Genomic DNA, 24,259 nt, shown 5'->3' on the forward strand with positions numbered 1-24,259 from the left:
TGAGCTTTCATTATTATTAGGTTATTTCATCACCTAATAAACCATCTTGTTAGTCTTTAAAGTGCTGCATAGTCCTCTCTTTTGTTTCAGAAAGATTAAACTAACACGGCTACATCTCTATTACTATTCTCAGTGTTTGAGCTATTCTTGTATCTTACAAGGGTATGTCTAGACTACAGAGCTTTTCTGGGATACAGGAAGTATTCTGGAAAAAGCTCTGCCGCATCCAAAGAAGGTGTCTGCTTTTCTGAAATTTTTTTTGGAAAAGCAGATACGTTTTTTCAGCATCCCTGTAAACCTCGTTCTATGAGGAAGAAGGGATGTTCCAAAACAGGGGTTTTTTCTGACATTTGGCCCTGTGTAGATCGGCCAAATGTCGGAAAAGACTCTTTCAGAAGAAAAGCAGAAAAAGATATGCAAATTGCGGTTTGCAATTTGCGTATCTTTTTCCAACTTTTCTTCGTCATGTAGACTCAGCCCAAATGAGTCAATATCGATGACCAAAGCAGATGTACCAATTTCTTTTCAGGAGAACACTAAAAACAATCTGGAATTTTTGCAAGTTCTGCCCACGAATGTCACATTCATGTCACCCTGGATGAGCATCAGCATCTTCTTGTTTCTCCCTGACAGAAGAAAGCTGCACTGACTGCACTCCCTGAGGAAACAAATACTATATGGAAGTGCCAAAGTGCTTGTCAAGTTTGTCTTGGCTTATGTTGTTGTGACAGTTTCAACAAATTGCATAAACATTTATAGTACCATCACCTTCAGCTTTAGCACTATACAAACTGTGAAGAACTTTCTTTGCTGTTCTTCTTCCTGCTTTGCATCAAACAGCGAGGAGGCATTCATGTCAGGGCTATAAATACCTTCCATTCTGCAAGTGACAAAGAGCTGGCTGGCAGGATTTTTTCAAAGCATGTTGCTTACCACTTTTCAGATGTAGATACTGTATATGAAATTAACTTTTGGTTTAACTGGATTTGTCCAGGGCCTTGCCCTCCAACCCCTACCAAAATTTCACTAATTTCTTCCTCTTCCAGGGCTATTACAGTGTCAGCTACAACCAGGTAAAAGGCACAACAACATGCAGATACATGTTCTTACATTTCGGATTTGGACTGCGGTGTCCTTCTCCAGGGCATCATAGCAAAAGTAGGCAGGTATGCTAAATATCTGAGCATTTCTATTTTAATTTATTTTGCGCATTTCTCCTCTGCTAGTTTCTCTGATGCCATTTTTTCCCTACAGGATCACTTTTGTGTGTGCATCTAGACTGCAGGGTTTTTTTCGGAAAAATGACTGTTTTTCCAAAAAAACTTCACTTACATCCACATTGCTATTGCATTCTTTTGAAAGAAAATCAAAAGAACACAAGGTTATTTCTGGCATTGGTAAACCTCATTCTATGAGGAAGAATGCCTTTTCAGAAAGAGCTCTTTCAGATAAAGGCGTGCATGGACTGGGAAGAGGGAGTTTTTTCGAAAGAAGAGGAAAGAGGAAAAAGCACAGGTGCCCCAGTGGCCACTCCATCCATAGTAATCACAGCTTAAATGCGAGATAGAGTCCATTCAGTGTGGACGCTATCTTTAGAAAAAGCAGATCGCTTTTTTAATGTGCTTTTGCTATGTGGAAACTCTCTTTCGAAAGAAATTTTTTCGGAAGATCTCTTCCAAAAAAAATTCTTTCAAAAGAAGCCTGCAGTCTAGATGTACCCTGTGAGGTACAGTTTGCTGGATTCTTAGGTCTACATGTTGTCATTAAACCCACAAAACAGGCTTTTAATAAGAGCCTTTAATGAAATATTCTGAGGGAGGAAAAATATACCTAGGAATTGTTTCACAAAGGTTCTGACCCATATCTGCACAAACAAACAAAAAACCCCTTTTATACCTGAAAATACTCCAGGCATGCCATGTTCAAAATAAGCAATGGCTTTTTTATAGTATTTCCAGTTCAGTTCTGTAAATAAAACTGCTCCAGCTAGTTATGATATACCCTGGATAGTATCTGAAGTTTTTTGATCTCTTAACTAGGATCACACCTAATTTATGGATTTCAAGTTTGGTTCCCCACTGTGTTGATATGATTTTATGCTAACTAGTATCACTGGAGAAACAAAGCACAAACAAGGGGTCACACAGTGGAGACTCAAGCCTGTTCTGATGTTTTCAAATCATTTCTTGTACATAAAGGGCCTGACTCTGATCCCATAGATATTAATTTTGCATGGATGTCATGCTTAGGCAACTTGTACATTTGTCACAGATTGTGGGTACAGAATGCAGAGACACATTTGTAGAGACTGTATTTTCTCCATTTTAGACTGCTTTTTAATGTAGCATTTTAAATACAGTGCCTGGTTATATTCAACTACCTACTCCCATTACATTTAAACAGGGTAGGTAAAATTAAAGAACACAGTCTAAAAGCTAATTTTGAAAATAATTTACATGCATTGTATCCTTTGTATTGTTGTTAAATCTCTGAGAATATTATTTCAGTGTCTGAGTCACAACAGACAAGACCCTGAAAAGGCCTCTGACCAACTACCAAGGGAAAGTGGTGGAAGTAGAGGTGCTCGGGAGAGAGGGGGGGAGGAGGTTTGTTGCTGGCCTCCTGGCTTGAAGAGGTTTCCATTATATATAGGGTTTACAGTTTGGTTTAATGTCTCTTGGCACCCAACACTATACAATTTTTCCCCCACTACAGAAAAAATTGGTGAGGGTCCAGTAGAGAGCAGCCAAAATGATTAGGGGGCCGGAGCCTTACAAGGAGAAGCTGAGCAATTTGGATTTGTTTAGTCTACAGACGAGAAGAGTGAGGGGAGATTTGATAGCAGCCTTCAACTACCTGAAAGAAGGTTCCAAAGAGAATGGAGAGAGGCTGAGACTGTTCTCAGAAGTGATGGATGCCACAACAAGGAGCAATGGTCTCAAGTTACAGTGGGGAAGGTTTAGGTTGGATATGAGAAAAAACTATTTCACTAGGAGGGTGGTGAAACACTGGAATGGGTTACCTAGGGAGATGGTGGAATCTCCATCCCTAGAGGCTATTGTTGTAGAGGTTAAGTCCCGGCTTGACAAAGTCCTGGCTGGGATGATTTAGTTGGGGTGGGTCCTGCTTTGGGCAGGAGGTTGGACTCAGTGACCTCCTGGGATCTCTTCCAACCCTGTGATTTTACTGCAGGCCTCCTGTGTCTGGAAAGCACTTTAATAGGCTTCACTGGAGAAGCCTGCATGGAGTTCTTTCCAGGACAGTGGCTTTATGCAGTAAAAACAAACAAACAAACAAACAAACAAACAAACAAACAAATCCAGTTACAAGAACCATTCAGTTCTACTCATGGGAAACTGAATCAGACATTTGAAATCCCTAATAACTGCCATTACTAATTAGTGATGTGATATTTTCTTCAGGCTTTGTGTTAAGCTAATAGCTTGAACGATATTTAAGTTGTATTATTCTAACATAAACTTTCCAAGAACCTAAAACATGAATCTATTTTGTATAATAATAAAATAAAATCATCATCATCATCCTTTTGTTTGCTGTCATATGTGTTTTCTTCGGTTACTTTTTTCTAATAAAATTACCATTGTAATTTTCATAACCCCTTACGTCCTCTTTGCCCTCCTTCAGTCACATTTCTACAAAGATGTCTAAAAGATGTAAGTCTAACAGAGAAGCCTACCGTATTTTCCGGCGTATAAGACGACTTTTGATGTTAAAAAACATCTTTGCTCTGGCAAAGCCTCAGAGGCGCGGGACCCCTCCAGCAGACCAGGGACACCGGGAGCAAAGCCGGGGAGGTGGAGGGGCACTGGGGTATAAGACGAAAACCTATCTTTTAACTAAAAAATTAGGGGGTCGTCTTATACACCCAGTCGCCTTATACGCCGGAAAATACGGTACTAATTTTTTCCATCTTTTTAAAATAGATCTTACTATGTCAGGGAATGTACTAGTTTTTGCTGGATAACTGCATAATATAACTAGGGTTTCCCCTTAACTTTGTTCCCTAGAGTTTTGTTTCCTACGGTTTTGTTTCCTCTTTGTTGTGATTAGTTGAAACTAGGCCCTGTCCAGCAAAGACTTGCCAATATGCTTAATTCTAACCATGTGATTAGTACCACTTAACTTAAAGTTAGGCACATCATTGGGACTACTCACAGTGATGCATAATGGCTCTGACCATGTATAGGAATTTTCATGTTACCACTTTTGGGAGGGCACATTAAACACACCTATTAAACCATATCAACACAAGTAATATATCATATGCATAGAAAAAAACTGCATTATACTCATCATTGTAATAAACTGTTAATCCATCTCAGACACAGGCTACTTAATGTTATGGGAGGGAATATGTGCAGACCAAGCAGGCATACGTGCATCCATAACCTCATGTTATGGGGATATATGTATGACCTCAGAGAGTTTGTGTCCTTTATGCAATACAATAGTTAATAGTTAATAGGCATCACGTTTAAAATAAGCAAAAGGAAGGTTTTCTTCACTCAATGCATAGTCAACCTCTGGAACTCCTTGCCAGAGGATGCGGTGATGGCTAGGACTTTAACAGGGTTCAAAAAAGAGCTAAATAGATTAATGGAGGTTAGGTCCATCAATGGCTATTAACCAGTATGGGTAGGAATGGTGTCCCTAGCCTCTGTTTGTCTGGAAATGGATGACAGGGGAGGGATCACGTGGTGATTACCTGTTGTGTTCCCTCCCTCTGGCATTGGTCACTGTTGGCAGACCAGGATACTGGGCTAGATGAACCTTTGGTCTGACCCAGTATGGACATTCTTATGTTCTTATGTTAGTAGAGAAAGGGTAGGCGGGGGTGATAGAGACCTTCTCCAATTGACCCCAAATTCCTCTCGCCCCCAGGCCACAGTGAGGACTGTGAGCTCTTTCAGCCCTGAAGCCCTGGAGAGGAGGGGATGCAGAACTCCCTTTGCCCCAGGGCCTCAAGTGAGAGGTGGGGGACAACAAGTTTCTCCAGCCCAGGGTTGTAGAGAGTGGTCTCCCCACCGCAACCCCAGAGCTGGAGGATGCTGCACCCCCCCCCCCCACATGCTCACTGATTAGGGCGGGGGGGGGGCGGCTCTGTCCCTGCTTGCCCCCACCTGCATATACCCCAGTTCTGACTTTTATGCAGTCTCACAATTGTCAGCATACACAATACAATGTCCTGGCAGGTGTGGGGGTGTTCACATGCACACTTCCTTTCTCCTGCATGGTATTTCGGCTGTGTTCATCGCTCTAGGACTGTTGTTCTCTAATCACTACAGGCTTACACAGGGAAGCTCCTTTAGCTCAGGGGACATTTCCCTCATGTTTTCAGTTTATCTGACAAGCATAGTGCCTGTAGTATGAGCTATCAATTTGTTACAAAGCCTCTGGAGCCTGAGCTTGGGCTTTGTTATACAGGAAACGTTTTTCCCTATACCTCCAGAACGCGGAGATGGGTTTTTGCTACATTCTAGGAAGAGATGTTCTTGTCTTTTATGTCAGACTCATCTTCTACTCCTTATTGCTTCTCAGTAAGTGCTGGCTAAGTGTATTCAGGGAATAATGCCATTATTCACAAAGGAAAATATAATGAAGCTCTGTTCCCTGGAAGGACGGCTGAGTCACCCTTCCCCCAGGCTCAGCAGGGCTTGTAGGCAGAGCCTGGAGATGGGAAGCCACCAGACCACAGGCAGAAAACTAGCAGCTTTCTTCCTCCGGGAGGGACAGCACAGAGACAGCACCGTTGCTGCTCTGCTCCTTTTTGGGATGAAGCTTAATGAACCAAGTAAGGGCAACTAGCTCTGGAGATCAATGTTTAGAAGGGCATTCTGTCCTGCCTTACCGCTTGTGAGATGCCATGTACCCCTGGGGAAACTGGGATAGGCTAGTCTACAATTATGCTCAGACTTATCTGGGGCAGGTGAACTGGGGAGGCTCCTCATGCCTCCCATCCTGATTGTACAATTGATTAATACATAGAATTCAACAATGAGTTTTATGCTGTATTCACCAGCATTGGTTTCAGCAATTCTGATTACTCCTTTTCCTGAGTGCTGCTAAGCTGATTCATGGCTCATTGTTTTTCTGGCATTTGCATAGTCTCATTTTTCAGTTTTTCCTTCTAGCACCTTTCTGAACTTATTATTTTAATAGCTTAATACTTCCTGGCTTCTGATGGTTTGGATGTCCATCCAGAATGTCCTCCATTATTTAACTTGCCACAGTCCTTCAGATCTTCACAGAATCTGTCATACTCAGCCTGAACGTCGCCATTCATTTAATCTAATGCAAGCCTCTTAAATCTGGCGTTTGAATCAATTTAACACCCTTCACCTTCCTCACTGGGCACTTCATAATTTGTCTTTGCTCCAGCGTATTCTATTAGTTTAAATTAGTTCAGACTAACTACTATCTTATCCTAGCTCTGAGATAAAAAAAGTCTCCTCAGTCACATGCAATATGACCCCTTGCTGTTCACTCACTTACCTCTCTGAGCTCACAAGGAGTGGAATCAAGGGGGAAATATCTGTTACAGTTATGACAAATGAGCTTCTCAGAAATTCAAGCTGCTGTCAACACCTGGCTAATAACAACATCAGCAGCATGCCTTTGCAACAAGCACAGACATGCTCATCATGCATTAGATTGTCAAGTGGCTGCATAAACATTCATCTATTACTCTTCACTGCACCCCTATTAAGTAAGTAAGTGCTAGTAGACCCACAACTGGATTGAGGCAGTCTGAAGCCCTACACACATCCTGGCTTGAAACCCAGTGCCAGGCCCCCCTTCATGTGATAGTTATTTCCACCATTTTAGATTATCAATGGCAGAAGCTGCCCACAGCAGAGCTGTGACTAGGCTGGTGGTAAGTGTGACCTTGTTTTCCTTTGGAAGCACTGGGGCTCCCCACTTCCTCAGACCACTACTGTTATGGGTAGCGTCTAAGTCAATGGCTTTGGGTCTATGCATATCTCTAATTTATGTGATGGCTCCTTTATAGCCACCATTCTGCTTATTCGTGCAATGCTGAAATCTCCCACCACAATGAAACGTGTTCTCCAGCCTCTCCAGTTCCTTAAAAACTGGATCATACAGTGCCAATGGGACGTAGCACTGTGAGATGCACTTCAGCTGAGTCAGTAGATCTACTTTCAGTTGCAGCTCTCCTTCCAGTCAAACAACAACTAAGGATTCTGATAGATCTACAAAATTTACCTGGATCCCCTGGTGTCTACAACACTGTCCCATAAGAGTCTATCCCTTTGCCCTACTATTAGCCCCTCAAAGAACTTGAGCTGCCCACAGTTTCATTGTTCCTTGGAGAACAACATATATCTAGAGCTCCCAATGTGGCTGCTAATGCTAAGATGCTGATGAGCTTCAGGCTGGCACGTGCTTCTCTGTCCTCATTCCCAACAAAATAAAATAAAAGCTTGACTTTCCTGCTTTCCTCCTCCCTTTGTACAGTGCAGCTCAAATGCTTGCTTCCACTGGGTCCAGCCTGAACAAGATTCCTGTCTGTGAAATCCAGGCTTCTGGGAGACTCCCAGCTGTAGTGCATGCTGCTAATTGCCACACTGAAGAGTCTCACACACAAATAGCTGACACCATGTTTCACAAGCAGTAGTAAGGCAGCAGGCAGTGCTGTAGGGAAGTTCTTGCATTATGCAGGCAAGATTACTTTCTGGGCTCCAGAGTTCTCCTGGATTCTTGAACCACTATAGCACCACACTGAACAAGATCCCTCCTGGCAACCGACATTCCTTTTGGAGATTGACTTGTCATGCTGCAACTGCTTCCTGTTCGGGTAGGGGAAGAGGGAAATGTTAATTTTCAACCTTTGATTAGAAGATGTTCTGCGAGAGCTTTAATTCCCGCCACCCTTGCAGAGGGCCATTATTATGTATTTTGTCTTAATTGCCAATCTCTTAATCCTACACACCCTCATTTTACTGGTGCCTAGAGAGATTAAATAATTAGTGGAAGGCTGCTAAGGTCAAGTAGTGTAATGATGGACTTCAAGTTACTACTGCGGGTCTCACCATGCCTGTTCAAGGATGTGTTATTAATACAGGAGTGATTTTTGCTAGCAGTTGTGTTAAGTCTGAGCATGTCTAATGCGAATGAGAGATTTCCAGACAGCTGAGCAAAATTACACAGACCAGAGCATTCTCGCAGTTCATAAAACTAATATGTCTTTTCTCCAGTCAGCCCAACTCCCAAATGATGGGAACAGAGCTATGACTGGAATTCAGGAGCTGGTAGTTCACAGCCTTGGAATCAAGCCACAAGACCAAATACTTTCATCTGATCTCATTCAGAATGCTTTTCTCTATAGTTTCTTTCCCCGCTGGTTTTGTGCATGCACCTCAGCGTGGGCCAAGACTTCTTTCTGAGCCCCATCTCAGGTAACTGGTTGAGCATTGAGGCTCTCCCTGCAGATAGTACTGCATCTCCAATCTCAGCAATGGCATATATATTGCAGCCCAAGCCACCTTGCCCTGTAAATGAACCAGTGGAGAGGGAGCCACTCAAACCCTGCCTACAGCATCCCCAGGAGAAAATTCTGGCATACACATGCCACACAGTGATTCTGCACCTTCTCATCTGTGCAGAAGGTGCACAGGTCCTTCTGCACAGGTGGAGAGGGCTCAGGGTTTGTTCCTCAGTGAATGGGGATCCTGTCTCAAGCATATATCTGTAACTCTAGATATGTACTGAAATGATCTAGAATGTCACAGGAATTTCGATGCCTAACTCCTATTGATTTTGGTGTCTTTGAGGTTCTGGTCATGCACACCTAAGGAAAGGAAGGGAAAAGGAACAAAAGAGCATTTGATTTTTTTGTCTTGTGTATTTGCATTTGCTGTCTATAAAAGTGACTAGTCAGGGAAGAAGAAAAAAAGACAGTAAGCACACAAAAAACCCTCAAACTCAGCAACATGCATTTATTTCCTGTGATTTTATCCTGCATTTGTGTATCTAATACAAAAGTAAAGAAAGATTTTAATAGGTTTAAATGGACCTATGTAGGTCTTAGTTGTCTTTTAAGTTATTGATACATATGTGACACTCCAATTGCCATAAATTGGAGTTGCTGTTTATAGCGAAAGAAAAAGAGATCCCTTTGGTTTTTGGTCATTGCTATATGTAGTGATTATAAATTAACTTGAGCTACAAAGTCTGGCTCCAAGTCAAAATCATTATATTTTTTGTATTAATTTAGCACCTGAAGGTTCCAAATGAGATCATGTCCCCATTGGTTATTACAGTAATTTTGGTGCCTAGAGATGGTAAAAGTACTCAGAATGTACATTTATTTTTAATTGTCCAAATAAGCAATTAACTCATACAACTAGAATTCTGAAATTGCATTCATTTTTAAAGGGATTAATGGCACAAACAGGCCTCCAGAATTCTTAACTTTCAGAAGAAACGCCCAGTGACAGTAGCCTCCTATTCATGCAGAGAAATACATTCCTTGTGCTATATAAAATATCTTTTTGGAACACTATAGTTAAGCTACTAAACCAAGAGTTTAGATAAGATATAATCGCAGGAAATTAAAATGCACTGCACTGAGTTTTAGTTTTCTTTTATACTTAACTAGTAGAGAATCTGATTTGATTTCTCTGGGACTATTAATCGCAGAGCAAGAAAAACTAATTGACAGCAAAAGTGGAAGCACCAGGCTCCAATTTTTGAGCACCATTCTTGCTCTTTCTATTTATCTAAGTTTTTGTATTGCTCTCATCCCTATAGTAGTATCAGAGCACTTTCTTCCTTGCTATTTGCCATTACTCATCTTCTGAGGCCCTAGGAAAGGACTATTTCATAAGCCATACAAGCAAGGGGGCTGAACTAGTTATATTCAGGCAACTCTAATTCTAGTATACATTGACTTTTGTGTACTTAACCATTCAACTTCTAGCATGGTGTCACAGTTGTAGGCCTGGCTGCATTTTGTTCTACAGCTCGTCTTTCAGCGAGAACCCCCTCGTGTCTGGCCTTGTGCCTCTACTCTCTCAAGACAGAATTGCACAGTTCTCCTACTCCTAGACCAGGCCTATCTATCAACAATTATTACCCATCATATCCCATTGTATTTGAGCAACTTTGGTTCATTCCTTTTGGAATCTGTGACCAGAGGCCTGCAAAGACCAGGCAGCCTTCATAAAACAAAAGCATTAATTATTTTAGCAACAGGAACAAAGCCTTTAGATAAAAGTAATTGTAAATCAAATTTGCACACATGGCTATCTTAATTAAAGCCCTACCACGTTGCAGTGATGACCTAGGTGGGCTAATTTCTTCAGACACAGCAGTAGGGTCTTTTGTCTCTGAGAGTTCTTTGCTCTTCTGTGTAGGGGGTCTTTTTCTATCCTTGTCAAAACCAGTTTTGTAGGTTGGCTGGAATGGAGGCAAAGTTACTAATAGTTCTGGCTTTGTCCTTCAACAATCCTGAAGTGATAGCCAGTGCTCAACAATCTTAAGCTATTGTTTCCCTTCCTGGCTGAGAAGACTCCTGTTGTGTTCATACTGTAAACACTCCAATAACCAGACCAACATATAGGTATTCATAATTTATTACAGCTCCACTCCATATCTGTCACACATTACTTTTTGTATGAATATTTTAAAGACAAGTGCAAGGAGCCCTTTTACTCCAAAGTTTATTTTTCAAATTGCATTGAATCATGCTACCTGACTAGGCAACTTTATTTGTCAGTAGTATGCTGATTTTACTAGAGTTTGTTTATGATGATTAAGTGTGGGCATTCATATGTATAACAGCCAGAGTTTACCCATTTACTAATTCTGCAAAAGAAAGATAGCAGAGCCATTACAAACACCTTCATTCAAAATTGTATTGGCAAGGCTAGATTGGGTCCTCTTATCTATTAGATTAACAGAAAATCACAGATACAGCTAGTTTCAGCGGAAAAAAAAGTCCTATTCTTCATAAATTCTCTCAAAATTCTTCTGTGCCATGATGCCTAAAAAAATGCCTTGACAATGATTAGGCAACTAGTGCACTGTGACCTGCTTCTCAGGTTGTTGTAATTGTCACACTATTACTTGTGCTTCCTCAGTCTTTTTGTTGTTTCCATACATGCTTTTAGAGCAAAGAAATTGTAAATCAAGTCTACACACATGGCTATCTTAATTAAAGCTCTACCATGCTGCAGTGATGACCTAGGCAGGCTAATTTCTTTAGACATTGCAGAAGGATCTTTCCCCAGTCCTTCCTGCCCCCATACTCCTCACATTCCTACTTGCACAGCCACTGCTAAATTCTCCTTTAAGCATGCTGGCTTGATCAGAGCCAGTGCCAGTATGCTCCCTTGAACTGGGAATCACACCCACAGCTCTAAGTATAGATATGCCCTTAGTCCACAAGTTCTTTAGTTCAGGAGTCATCTTTTGGTTTTATGTTTGCACCGTGCCTACCACAATGGAGCTCTGGTCCCTGCCTGGGTTGTTCAAGTACAGGTCCACCACAATACAAATACATACAGTAATACATAACAATAGTGACAGAAAATAGGGAAGGGAATATGTAAATTCTTAACACTAATATACATCTTTACAATACTGTATAGAGATTCAGTTCTACAATCCATAACTTTGTCTCTGCTGTTACTTAAATAACATGGGGGTTTTCTGTGCTGATTTTTCAAAGATCTGAGCATCTATCAGCATCCACTGAGGTCAGTAGGAATTCCTGAATGCTCAGCACTTTTGATAATGGGGACATTTACATAGGTGCCTAAATATAGATTTCAGGGGCCTGACTTGGGCTCTTTGAAAATCTTGGACTAAAAGACTAATTGTAAAATATGCAACACTCCCTACTCCATAACCTGGAATTGATATTTTTATCAAACAGGTCACTGAACTCTGGAAATATCAGGCTAGGCTTCATTCATCAGAACAAAATGCAGAACCACTGGACAGCCACCTGTGAAGTCAAGCAGCAAGGGTAGTAAAGGGTAGTAAAGGCAATCTGCATGTTAGCAAGTACTGGAGAAAGTAAGTGCCACATATAGACACAGGAGATGGGGGCCCACCATTAAATTCAACACAAACTGGTTTGTCCAACTTTAAGACAAGGCCCATTTTTCTCACTAAACCTTGGACTAAATTCTGCACTTATATAACCATTTCTTCCATGGGATTAATCTTGCCAAGGAAATGCATTAGAGAAGACGATTTGGATCTACTGATTGAGTGGTGCTGCCCACTTCTAATGCCTGTTTATCTGCACAAAGTGAAATTGCCTCTACAGGCAGTCTCATCATTGTGGAAAAAATCCTCCTTGTGTCCATGTGATGGGGAGGGAAACCAGTTCTTCGGGTGTGTTTATTATTAACTGATACAGTAAGATAATTTAACCAGGCCCTATAGTGCAATGCTTCTCCAACCACTCTGTGGTTATGTCTAGACTGCAAGCTTCTTTCGAAAGAGGCTCTTTCGAAAGATACTTTCGGAAGAGCCTCTTTCGAAAGAGAGCGTCTAGACTGCACACGGAACTTTTGAAAGAGCAAGCCGCTTTTTCGAAAGAAAGCACCCAGTGAGTCTGGATGCTCTCTTTCGAAGAAGCCCTATTTACATTCAAGAACGCCTTCTTTTGAAAGAAGCACTTTCGAAAGAAGGCGTTCTTCCTCATGAAATGAGGTTTACCGCCGTCGAAAGAAAAGCCGCGTTCTTTCGATTTAATTTCGAAAGAACGCGGCTGCAGTCTAGACACAGGTGAAGTTTTTTCGGAAAAAGGCTACTTTTCCCGAAAAAAACCCTGAGTCTGGACACAGCCTGTGAAACCACTTTGAAAAACCTGATAACTGGCCACTCCAGTGTGTTTATTTACTGGCTCTGTTGCCTGCGAAGCCTCATGGCTCCCATTGGCTCTGGTTCACTCTTTGCAGCCAAGAGGAGCCGCAGGAAGCACCACATTTTATTCTTAGTTGCATGCAACCCTATTTATTTTAGTGGGGGCTGCTGGGGATTAATTGACAGTAAAATTTGTCCCATAATGTTTATAGGGCTCATTGTCTGGAAGGAGGGCATGATAATGCTTTTAGACCATAGTGATTATGCTTAGTATTATCTCTGTACGGTTATTTCCTACTAATGTAGTGGTGTAGTTGAAAAGTGGATAAACCTGAGCAGAGCCATGATTGTTCATTCCCTCTTGGCTCAGCCCACAGAAAGCCTTAGGTTCCATACTAACGCTTAAATATGCAGTGAAAGTTGCTTTAGGCTCGTGTTAGTGTTACTGAACCTGAAGCTGCAAGATATTTTCTAGAAGGTCTCTGTTGTCTTACTTGTCTTTGAAAGGAGATTTAAATTATGACATCTATCTGATGTGTCAGTAATGCATGTTCTTATGATTTGCAAGACAGCCTTCTGTGGTCAGATAGTAATGGGATCAGACAGTTAAACCAGTGTCATACAATTTCATTACATAATTGCAAGAGATCTGCATTAGATTAGAAACGGGTGCTGCACTAGTAAGAGTATTAAATCACAATGCAGGCTCTGTTTTAGCTAATAATTTCCTAATTGTTAAAATGTGTTAAAGCAGAATCATAGATCTAAAAATACAGTCAAATTGGACTCAGTGGTGCTCTGGGGAAATAAAGAAACATTAAGGAAGGCTGGTGTTTTGGTTTTGGTTTAAACCAATATTACATTTCCATTTGACCTAATATATCAATGAATGTACAAAATGAGTCTGATGTTTCCCAGAGGCCTCCTAGTGGGATGTTTCAAACTGTAATATGAAACACATGTGGAATTGAGGTAAAAAAGGGCAATGGAAGAGCAAGAGAAAATCTCTGTTAGTAATCATCAAGAATGGGATATAAATGTCTCGCTGTAATAAAATTGCAGTGCTTGTGTACATACACTTGATGACATTTCTACAAGTTTCCTTTACAGTTAAAGTTGGAACAAAATTTCCTAGACTATCCTAAATACAAAAATACCTTTTGTTTCACATAAAGGTCTTACTTGGGGGGCGGGGGAGAGGATCCAAATCATATAGTGTGCTCCTCCTGAAAATACTTTCAGGGAAGCTAAGCTCTAGTTACAGATACAAATCCAAATTTAGCTATGGCAATTTTTCACTATAACGGGCATGTAGCAAGGAGTCATAGCCTCCCTTGGAAAGTGATAGAGAGGTACTTCAAGGTGCCTTCTGGAGTGCAGAACCAATTGAGCCATATCTGTTCCGCTGGAAGTGGAAGGGCAGGAGACAGAAAGCAGAAGTACAAAAGGTAAGCCCTGAACCTCAGTTAGTCTATGTGTACACTACAGCGCTATTTTGGGTTACTTGAGGTATCCCAAAATAGCTCTCCCATGTCTTAACAGCATGCCCATTATTTCGAAATAAAACAGGCTCGCTATTCTGACATCCCTGCAAACCTCTTTCCACAAAGAATAAAAGGCATTTCAGAATAGTGGATTATTTTGAAATTTTGTGCTTGTGTAGCTTATTCGAGATACAGGTGCAGTATAAACACACCCTCAGAGTGGAGTACCTGTAGGATACAGATGCATTAACAGGTGTGTTGTGAGCAAGACACGAGAAGTCATTCTTCCGCTCTATTCTGTGCTGATTAGGCCTCAGTTGGAGTATCATGTCCCATTCTGGGCACCGCATTTCAAGAAAGATGTGGAGAAATTGGAGAAGGTCCAGAGAAGAGCAACAAGAATGATTAAAGGTCTAGAGAACATGACCTATGAAGGAAGACTGAAATAATTGGGCTTGTTTACTTTGGAAAGGAGAAGACTGAGGGGGACATGATAGTGGTTTTCAGGTATCTAAAAGGGTGTCACAAAGAAGAGGGAGAAAAATTGTTCTCTTTAGCCTCTAAGGATAGGACAAGAAGCAATGGGCTTAAACTGAGCAAGGGAGGTTAAGGTTGGATATTTGGAAACACTTCCTAACTGTCAGGGTGGTTAAATACTAGAATAAGTTGCCTAAGGAGGTTGTAGAATCTCCATCTCTGGAGGTATTTAAGAACAGGTTAGAAAGACATCTATCAGGGATGGTCTAGAGTCTACAGTCCTGGGTCCTGTCATGAGGGCAGGGGACTGGACTCAATGACCTCTCAAGGTCCCTTCCAGTTCTAGTGTTCTATGATTCTATGAACTTCCAGAGGAGCTGCTGGGGCTGCCACTTGAGAACTAGCCAGAGCTCCTAGGGCTGCTGGCTGACCGAGATGTTGAGGAGCTGTTGCTGCTGCCACTGGGCACATGGGTTATATAGCAGCAGGACAACTACAACATAGTGGTACCAAACCCTGGGAATGGTGGGAGTAGCCCAGCCCCAGGGAAACTAGGTGACAGTCTGATTGAATGTTGATCAGCATGTTGAAGGTGGATCCCCGCTGAACCAGTGGCAGACCACTCCACCACAGTTAAGGCCATAGGCTTGGATATGGTAGAGTCAGGCAGGCACGTGTCCTCCCCCACCCCCACCACTCCACCCTTAGGGTGGCAGCACCCCATCTTAGACAAAGAGATCTATGGCACCCTATGGTCCTCCCTCACTGTGTGGCACTCACCCTTACCTGAGCCACTAGATTTTGTGGGTCCTCACCTCAGCCTGAGTCCCACGACTCTGTGGTGCTTACCCTTACCTGGGGCTCAGATACTGCTTAACTGCTCTAGTTGCAGGCCAGAGACTACTCCCTGTTTACTGCCTCACTCTGAAAAAAAGGCTCAGGGCTCATAGACTGCCATACTGCTTTGCCCAGCTAGAGGGCAGAACCACTAGGTGCAGCTAATCCCCTGTCCCTTTTGAGTGCTCCTTTACAGGTATATGACAGCCCGTAGAAATTGCCTCCCTCAGAGAATGACAGGGAAGGATGCTGCACAGCCTACAAGGTCAGACTAAAATTCTGAATCTGAATACTGTCAAACTTTGAAATAGTTCAGATGTGCATCCATATGTGGCTTGCATCAATCTGTAGTTACTGTTATTGATTTACATTTGCCTTGCCCACCTAAGAGAAACAAGCATATGCTTTACCTCTTTGTACCTCAATTTCTTCTTCTATAACATGAAAACAATAACTTATTCTCCTTTGTAAAGTGCTTTGAGATCGATAGAATAAAAAAGCTTTCCCAGAGCTAACTTTTAGAAGTATTCATCCTTCTGAACTCCTAAACTTTGGACATTGTCAGTCCCCCCCCACTACTTCATCACATACTTTCTCCTCCTCCTCTGCAGTGTACTCCACTCCATTCCTTTTCTTCCACACCTTTCAGCAATTTCAAAAAGACTCTCTCCGAGTCTGTGTTATAAAATCAGCATTTCTCCCCACAACCTCTGAGAGGGCTACAGGGGGAACCAGGATGCAGATCAGTGATACCTGTGAAGGACCTGGAGACAGGATAGGAGACAACCCAACGAGCAGACACTAGGTTGCACAGGTGACTTGCTACTCACAGAACCCTGGTCAGAACCCAGTGGAGCAGGGAGTTTCTGAGTTCCTCTGGCCCCAGATTGGAGTTTTGTCTCTGGTCAATATGTCCACTGACTCTCACCACTAGGCATCACAGCCAAACTATCACTGCTATGTTGTGTTGCCAGATTCACACTTCAACCCTCTTGCACTGACAATAATCTGTGGCATCTCTGCCATTGTATATTAGGAATACCTGAAGAGAGTACTGAAAATAACCTTAAAGTGAATAAGGCTAAATGTCAACTTCAAGCAAAGAAAATAGCATCACTCGGAGAGAAATTGACCTCAGAAGCATCCTTTTAAAATGCCCTGCAATCAGCCAGTCTTTGTTCTCCAGGCCTTCTGTTCCTTCCAGGTGGAACCCAATGTAAGATGTTGAAATCACTGGAGTTATCCCTGTCCAGCTATCGACTCTGCAGTTTGCTGACCCATACAGCGGAGTGCTTCCACATTGGTTGTTCAATCTTGCCAATGAATTCCAAAGATTCTTCTTAAGCAATGCTCATGGAACACATTCCATTTCCTGTTGTGTACATCTAGCTTCTGTCTCCTTTCTGATGTGTGCAATATTATTGGAAGGACAATGGCACTTCCAGATATTTCTCTGATGGAAAAATGTTCCACTGACTTTACTAATTTTTGCATTTGCTTCTTTAGTGGCCGGGCCATTAATAGATATTGTATTCCCAAGATAAACAAAATCAATTCTTTCATACTCTTCTCCATTAATTACACCTCCATCAGTGTTGGTACATTACTCTCCTGTCTCCATTATCTTGGTCTTTTGTGCTCTAATAGGAAGTTCCACTTTAGCAGCTTTTGCTTTTATGCTGATAAAGTGTCTTTTCATTCCATCTAAGTTGGCATCCTGTAGGACTAAGTCTCACAAGTTAGTTCTTGCACAAACAATAACTGTGCCCTCCTCAGCAGCCATTGCTTGTTTCATCTCAAACCCTAGAAGAATGCAGAAGAAAAGCGGGGCTAGTGCACAACCATGCTCTACACCAGTAACAATTCTAAACCATTCTTTAGCTCTGCTCTCTGACCTAGTGCCGCATTTTATCACAAGGGATCTCACAGGGCTCTGGAGCTCATCTCATGGTGATGCAAGAAACTCTGGCTGCTTTGCAAAGTTTAATCCTACTGGGAGCCAGTGCAGTGTTCTCACAGGAGGAGCAAACAAAGAGCCAGAATCCCAATAGCCCCTGGAGCTAGCCCCTGGAGCTGCCCCCTCTTGTCTGGGAACATATTTCAGTCCACCCTGGCCTGAAGAGTGGTGGAGAGTCCAAGGAGTTGCAGAGGAGTGGTGAGAGGGCTGAGCTGCAGGAGTAGAGGTCTGATGGGTAGGTGGATGTTGCTGGGTTCAGGGAAGGAGAAAGGCACTAGAATGTGTAGGAGAAAACAATAATCAAACTAAAAATGAATTAGTTTAAAAACTGAAGAAGTATTGCACTTGTTGGATCATGTGTCTACTCATATAGTTATCGAAATTATACAAAGAAAGAAAAATGATATACAACTACTTCTGAAATATTTTGAATGTGACCGCATTATTTTAAAATAACCTCTAGGGGATAATAAATATAATTACTGCACTGAAAAATACAAAGTTCTGAAAGATGTTTGATGTTGCCAAGGTATTGTTGTTGCACGTAAAGAATATGACAGCTCATATAAATCTTTATTAAAAAATAATTGAAAAATTTTAGAGAGAGAGAAGGTGTTTTACAATTATATTGAATTACAGTTATATTGAAATAAGTCTCTTGCTACTTAGAACTAACCCATGTACTGTAAAATGAAGTCTTAACCATTTTGCATTTTCTCAATTCTTATTCTCCTTAAATATGTTTCTGTACATCCAGAATTCATTGATTTTTCCACTGCTATATGGTTAACTTTTCAATCTGATATTATCATGCTCACGTTGCTAGAAAAGTAGGTGGCAGGGGATAAAAGACAGAGTAGAAAAAAAAGCTTGATGATGCTTTTTAAATCTCATGATTTGTGGAATAATCTCATAACTTTCTTTAGGATCTGTCTCGTGATTTTTGATTTCTTGGCATTGGAAATATTGCAGTTCACAAACTGGCCACATTTTTTACTCTGAGAGGGAAGAATATATTACCAACAAGACTTGCTTAAAGAGGAGATATGGGAGGTTGCAAAAATCCTGTGAGAGACAGCTGTCTAGACTGCAGGGGTTTTCCAGGGTACCTCCAGTATCCCAGAAATACTCAGTTGCATCCAGGAAACGCATTTTGTCTTCTGCTTTTTTTTTTTTTTTTTTTTTTTTGCACACATGCTCTTTTAGAAGCCCTGTGTTCCTCGTTCTACAAGGAAGAAGGGATCTTTTGAAAGAGGGGGATTTTCTGAAATTTGGCCCAGTGTAGATACCCAGGGGAGGTATATGAGTGCCATGTGGCCCCTCCATCTTGGTCTTCAGTTTTTCTCCGAATCCCAGATGCAGCCTTGCAGGGAACAACGAGCCAGAAAGAACCGTGGACCCATCCTGACATAGGATGTACACGAGAGACTTTTAAGATATCAGTTTATAACATCTCTGCTAAGAGCTTGTATCGAGAACTGGGAGATTCAATGCATGTAATGTATTATCCTTTAACAACCTTACTCTTATGCTTTTCTTTCATTTAGTAATAAACCTTTAGATTTTAGATTCTAAAGGATTGGCTCAGCATGGTCTTGTGGGTAAGATCCAGAGTGTAAATTGACCAGGGAACTGTGGCTGGTTTCTTGGGACCAGAAAGACCCATTTGGGGTAGGTGAGATTGGGTTCTATAACCCCTCACCTGTGCGTTAGGCCTGGGGCTGATTGGGGCATAGGAAGAGCTGGTGTGTCTGAGGGGGTTTTGTTCATGAGGCTTCTGTCTGGCCAGGTAGGCAGCTAAAGTGCTCTGTGCAACTGGTTTGTGGCCTATCTTGAAAGGGACTTCAGTCTGGGGCTGTAAAGAGCCCCAAGTTTAAGCAATTCACCCTGAGCAGATGCCCGGCCCGGTCCATCACAGGAGGTATCCTGGAAAAACTCTGCCATGTCCAAGGAACATGTTTGTTTTTCCGCTTTTTTTGCAGAAGACCAAACACACTCTTTCAAGGAGCCCTGTATACTGCATTCTACGAGGAATAAGGGCTCCAATGAAAGAGGAGGTTTTTCCACCATATGGCCCCATCTAGATGGAGACAAATGGCAGAAAAACCTCTTCCGGAAAAGAAATCAGAAAAAGCTATGCAAATTGCAGAGCGCAAGTTGCATAGCTTTTTCTGATAAAAGACGGTAGTCTAGACCTTGCCTGATTTTAGATTTTTTATGACTGTGTTAAAGCAACCTGAAGGGTGGTAAGGTCAGTTATTATGTATATTGTAGTTTTAGTTTAATTTAATATTGTTAGTTCAGTCAGTATATTTAGAAAGGGCTTTAATAAAAAAGATGCACCATAAAGAAGAGTAGAAATGCCACACTGTCTATAAAGTCTCAGTGCAGACTTTCATTTCTTGGGACACACTCTCGTTTAGGCACAAAAACAAAGAAGCTCAGAACAAGGCAGTTGCCTGATGCAGCTTCACAGAGAAGAAAAAAATTAGTTTCCTCATTATTGTATACAGTGCAGTTCATAAAGTACTTATCTTGCCACTGGTCTGTTGGACAAAGATCTAAAAATATGTATCCTATCCAGAAAGTCTTAGACATTGTTATCAGGTTTTGTGCAGCTCCTTATGGCCAGAAGATAAGAAAGAAAGCCTTCTTTTTCTGGAGAGATTTGGATCAGAGAAAATGAACATGAAAATTATACTGTACTAGTTTTCCCTGAAAAGAAAGTGCATGTGCTCTCATCTCCTCATCCCCCAATCCAGTCCCAAATGAGCATTCCATTCTCCCAATTCCGGCATGCAGTCTTCCTGCCTCTATCCCATGGTTACTTGTCATTACCAAAAAACGTACTTCCCTCAGTGCTAATTGCTTCACATGCACATCCTGAAGAAAAGGACTCAGCCCAGAAGACGTAGATACATCTGCCCTGGGGCCTGGCAATTTCAAAGGACCAAGGGCTCCCACCTGACACCATCACTGTGGTGGGAGCAGCAGCACCCAGATGCCAGGCTCTTTAAATCTCTGTCAGAGCCCCTGGCAGCCCAGGCTGGACAAGAGTTGAAGGTCTGGCTGGGAAAAGTATCCCCAACCCCTCCCCTTCTTCCCAAATCCCCATCCTTTCCATGTGCCAGACTCATCCCACCCAGCTTGCCAATGGGCCCAGCCATTCTATCGACAACTCTGGGTATATACAAAAATGTTGTGTGATGCACTATTAATATCTAATGGTTTTATTCTCCCTTTGGACCCCTTTTCTCTTTTTTCCCCTCTTCTCTGGATCACTTTTAAATAAGCACATCTTTGTGAGCTGGTATGTCTGCAAATTCAAATATTCCCATCTGCAGACGTTCAGACAGATGTACAATGTGTTGTGAGCATGCTTGGTGTCATGCTCCCCCCTCCTCCTCCCCATTTATGGCAATTGACAATTTTTGACAACTGACATATAAATATAAACAGGGCTCGACAAATAATACAATCTACTCGCCCGTGGCGAGTAGATTGCAACCCAGAAGAGCCAGATTCGGGCGATCTGCGCATGCACAGAACGATCTGCGCGTGCGCAGATTGCCAGACAGCACAGCTGGCCCGGGTCTACAGCTTTTTTCAGAGTTTTTAGAGTTCTTTGTTTCCAGATCTCTTCATGTGTGTCCTCTTAGGGCGGACGAGGCTGTTTCAAAGGCCAGTTGAAGACAAAAACTGATTGTTTTCCATGCCTTAAATAGACTTCCTCAGAGCAGGAACCCTTTGTTTAGCACTCCCCATTCTCATGGCAAAATACCGGGTTCAAGATGGATTTGAGGACCAAGTGGCATGGTGATATGTTTTTCCAGGACCAGCCATAGTTTGGGCTTATAGGACAAACAAGACAACTCAGAAGTCATTGGTTTAAGTACTGAAGACATTTTAATTGGAAATATAATTGTTTGTGGAAGTTATGCACTGAAAATTTCCAACTAAAAATAGATGTTTAACGTGAAAGTGTTGAGTCAACTTTAAATGCAGGACTGCTGGCAAGATGCTACACAAAAAAATCCCAATGTTGTTACACATTTCCACTTCTAATTAATGTAAATTCTCAAGTTCTTAAAAAAAAATCTAACTTTCTCTCATAGTCTTTGTAATTTTTTTTACTGCAGTTAAGCATTATGAATTCTAACACAGTCTCTTGGCATATGTACAACTGTGCTGCAATCCCCGCTTCCAGATAAAAATGTAAATAATATTGCAGTTAGGCTATTAATTATGGTTTATAATAGCAATAATGCCATCAAAGTCTATGAAAATTATTGGTTTTGTTGCAGCACTGAACTGCTCTTGGCTTTTTCTCAAGATGGGTAAGTACTGTACGTAACAAACAGCTCCTTGGGGGGGACAGCTTTGTTGAACACACATTGTAGGAACAAAGGCTTCTAAGTTAACTTGCATGAAAGAACTAACTCCATTTGAAGACATAAGCACTCTGAGTTTTATGGAAATCAAAGGTCAATCACAGTAGTGTAGAGGTTAAGAATACTCTGGAGATATTTTATTGACCTGGCAAGGAGTACAAAACTTAAACCATTCTTCTTCATTGAACTATGGCTCTTAGCTTTGCAAATGGCCTTATAAATGTTTTGTTTTTGCTTTGGCAAGTTACGTAGTTTTTTTAAAATAAACCATCCACCATTCAGAAGCCTTTAGTTTCTTTGTGATTAGCTACTATAGAATCCAGTAGTTACAGGCCAAAACTGCTAATGGGAGATGATTCCGGCAGCTGACTAAAGCAAAGGAACATTAAAACTACCTAGTAATTTGACTCTGAGGTCACATGTTTCTGAGTCGAAGCAGAGATTGAATAGCAAATGGGCAAACGTATCCAAACTCAGAACACTGTAGCTCTTAACTGCAGTCCCACATGAGGGCAATTCAGCAATGCAGTAACTGCATCAGATTCTTGTGATTATACATTTTAATGTAACACCCTTGTCATAACCATCTACCATAGAAAGACATATATAGATTCATGTCCAAAAATGGTAGATTCATTACACAGAGAAACAACTGATTTGTAAATAAAAGCAATGCATTTTGCTGACTGTTATTCATGAGCTCAGTTTAAAAAAATTATGTCTTTAACCTTTGACCCTGGACCAGTGACATTGATCGGTGAAGACAGAGCTAGGATTATAATCCTATCAGCAGCACATCACTCTTTGCCTTCTTGACTAGGGGGTCATATTCCTCTTGACGTGCTGTTCACAAAGAGGGAAGAACTGGTAGGGGATGTAGAAGTAGGTGGCAAGCCAGCCAGCTGTGATCATGAGATTGTTGAATTCAGGATCCTGGCAAAAGGAAGCAAGGAGAGCAACTTTCTCCTGGATCCTGGATTTCAGAAAAGCAAACTTTGACTCTCTTAGGCTGTGTCCACACTCAGGGGTTTTTTCGAAAAAAGTAGCCTTTTTTCGAAAAAACTTCCCCTGCGTCCAGACTCAAGCCGCGTTCTTTCGAAATTAAATCGAAAGAACGCGGCTTTTCTTTCGACGGCGGTAAACCTCGTTTCACGAGGAAGAACGCCTTTTTCGAGGGAGATCCGTCGAAAGAACGTGAGTCTGGACGGGGGGAGCCCTTTCTTTCGAAATTATTGGCCTCCAGGAACAAGCCCTGGTGGACAATCTGGGCCATGGGTTGCACGTCTGTGGTTCCTGGCTGCAGCCATTCCTTAAAGGGACAGGCGCACCCTCACAGCCACTTGTTGCAGACAAGGAGCCAGAGCACACGGCGACCTTGCTGCAGCATGTCACAGCCCCAAGAGCGTCCTGGCCCTTCCTCCGAGCCTTCTGGGGACCCAGCCAAGGGCTCCAAGCGCTGGGCACCATCCTGGTCCGGCACAGAGATCAAGAGCCTGCTGGAGCTCTGGGGAGAGGAGGAGGCCTTACATGCCCTCAAAAGCCGGCGGCGAAATGCCGAAATTTATGGCCGCATGGCTGAAGCCCTGGCCCAGAAGGGCCACTAACCCCGCACCCAGAACCAGGTGCGCTCAAAGGTAAAAGAGCTGCGGCAGGGCTACGCCAAAGCCAGGGAGGAGAGCTCCCGTTCTGGGGCAGCCCCCCACTACTGCCCCTACTACCCCGAGCTGGACCAGATCCTGGGTGGCAGTGCAGAAGCACGCACACCACGGCGGTTCGTGCAGTCCGGACTGGCAGACCCGGTGGTGGACGCTCCAGAGCGGGAGCTACAGCAGTCTGGAGACGGGGACATGGGCCCAGAGGAGGAGGACACCGAGGAGACGGCAACCCTCACCCTGGAGCCAGTCACCCAGACCTCTGAGGCCTCCCAGGCGTCATCTGGCACGGGAGCGGAAGCAGCAGGTGAGTACAGTGAGTTTGTGTCACACCCGGGGGGGGCGAGGTAGGTGGGTGGGTGCACAGTGGGTGATGCACAAGGGAAACCTGTCATGCTCATGCTGATGCCCAGGTCTCTCTCTCACACACACACACACACACACACACACACACACACACACACACACACACAGTGTGACCTTCAGAATGTCTGCTTCCCCTGTCTCAAGGGAGAGGGCATGCCCTTTTGGACAGCTGTTGCACACATGACTGATTGTGATAGAAATGTAGCCGTGTTACTCTGATCTGAGGAAGTGGGT

The sequence above is a fragment of the Pelodiscus sinensis genome, chromosome 2 (genome assembly GCF_049634645.1).
Source record: "Pelodiscus sinensis isolate JC-2024 chromosome 2, ASM4963464v1, whole genome shotgun sequence".
NCBI lineage: Eukaryota > Metazoa > Chordata > Testudines > Trionychidae > Pelodiscus > Pelodiscus sinensis.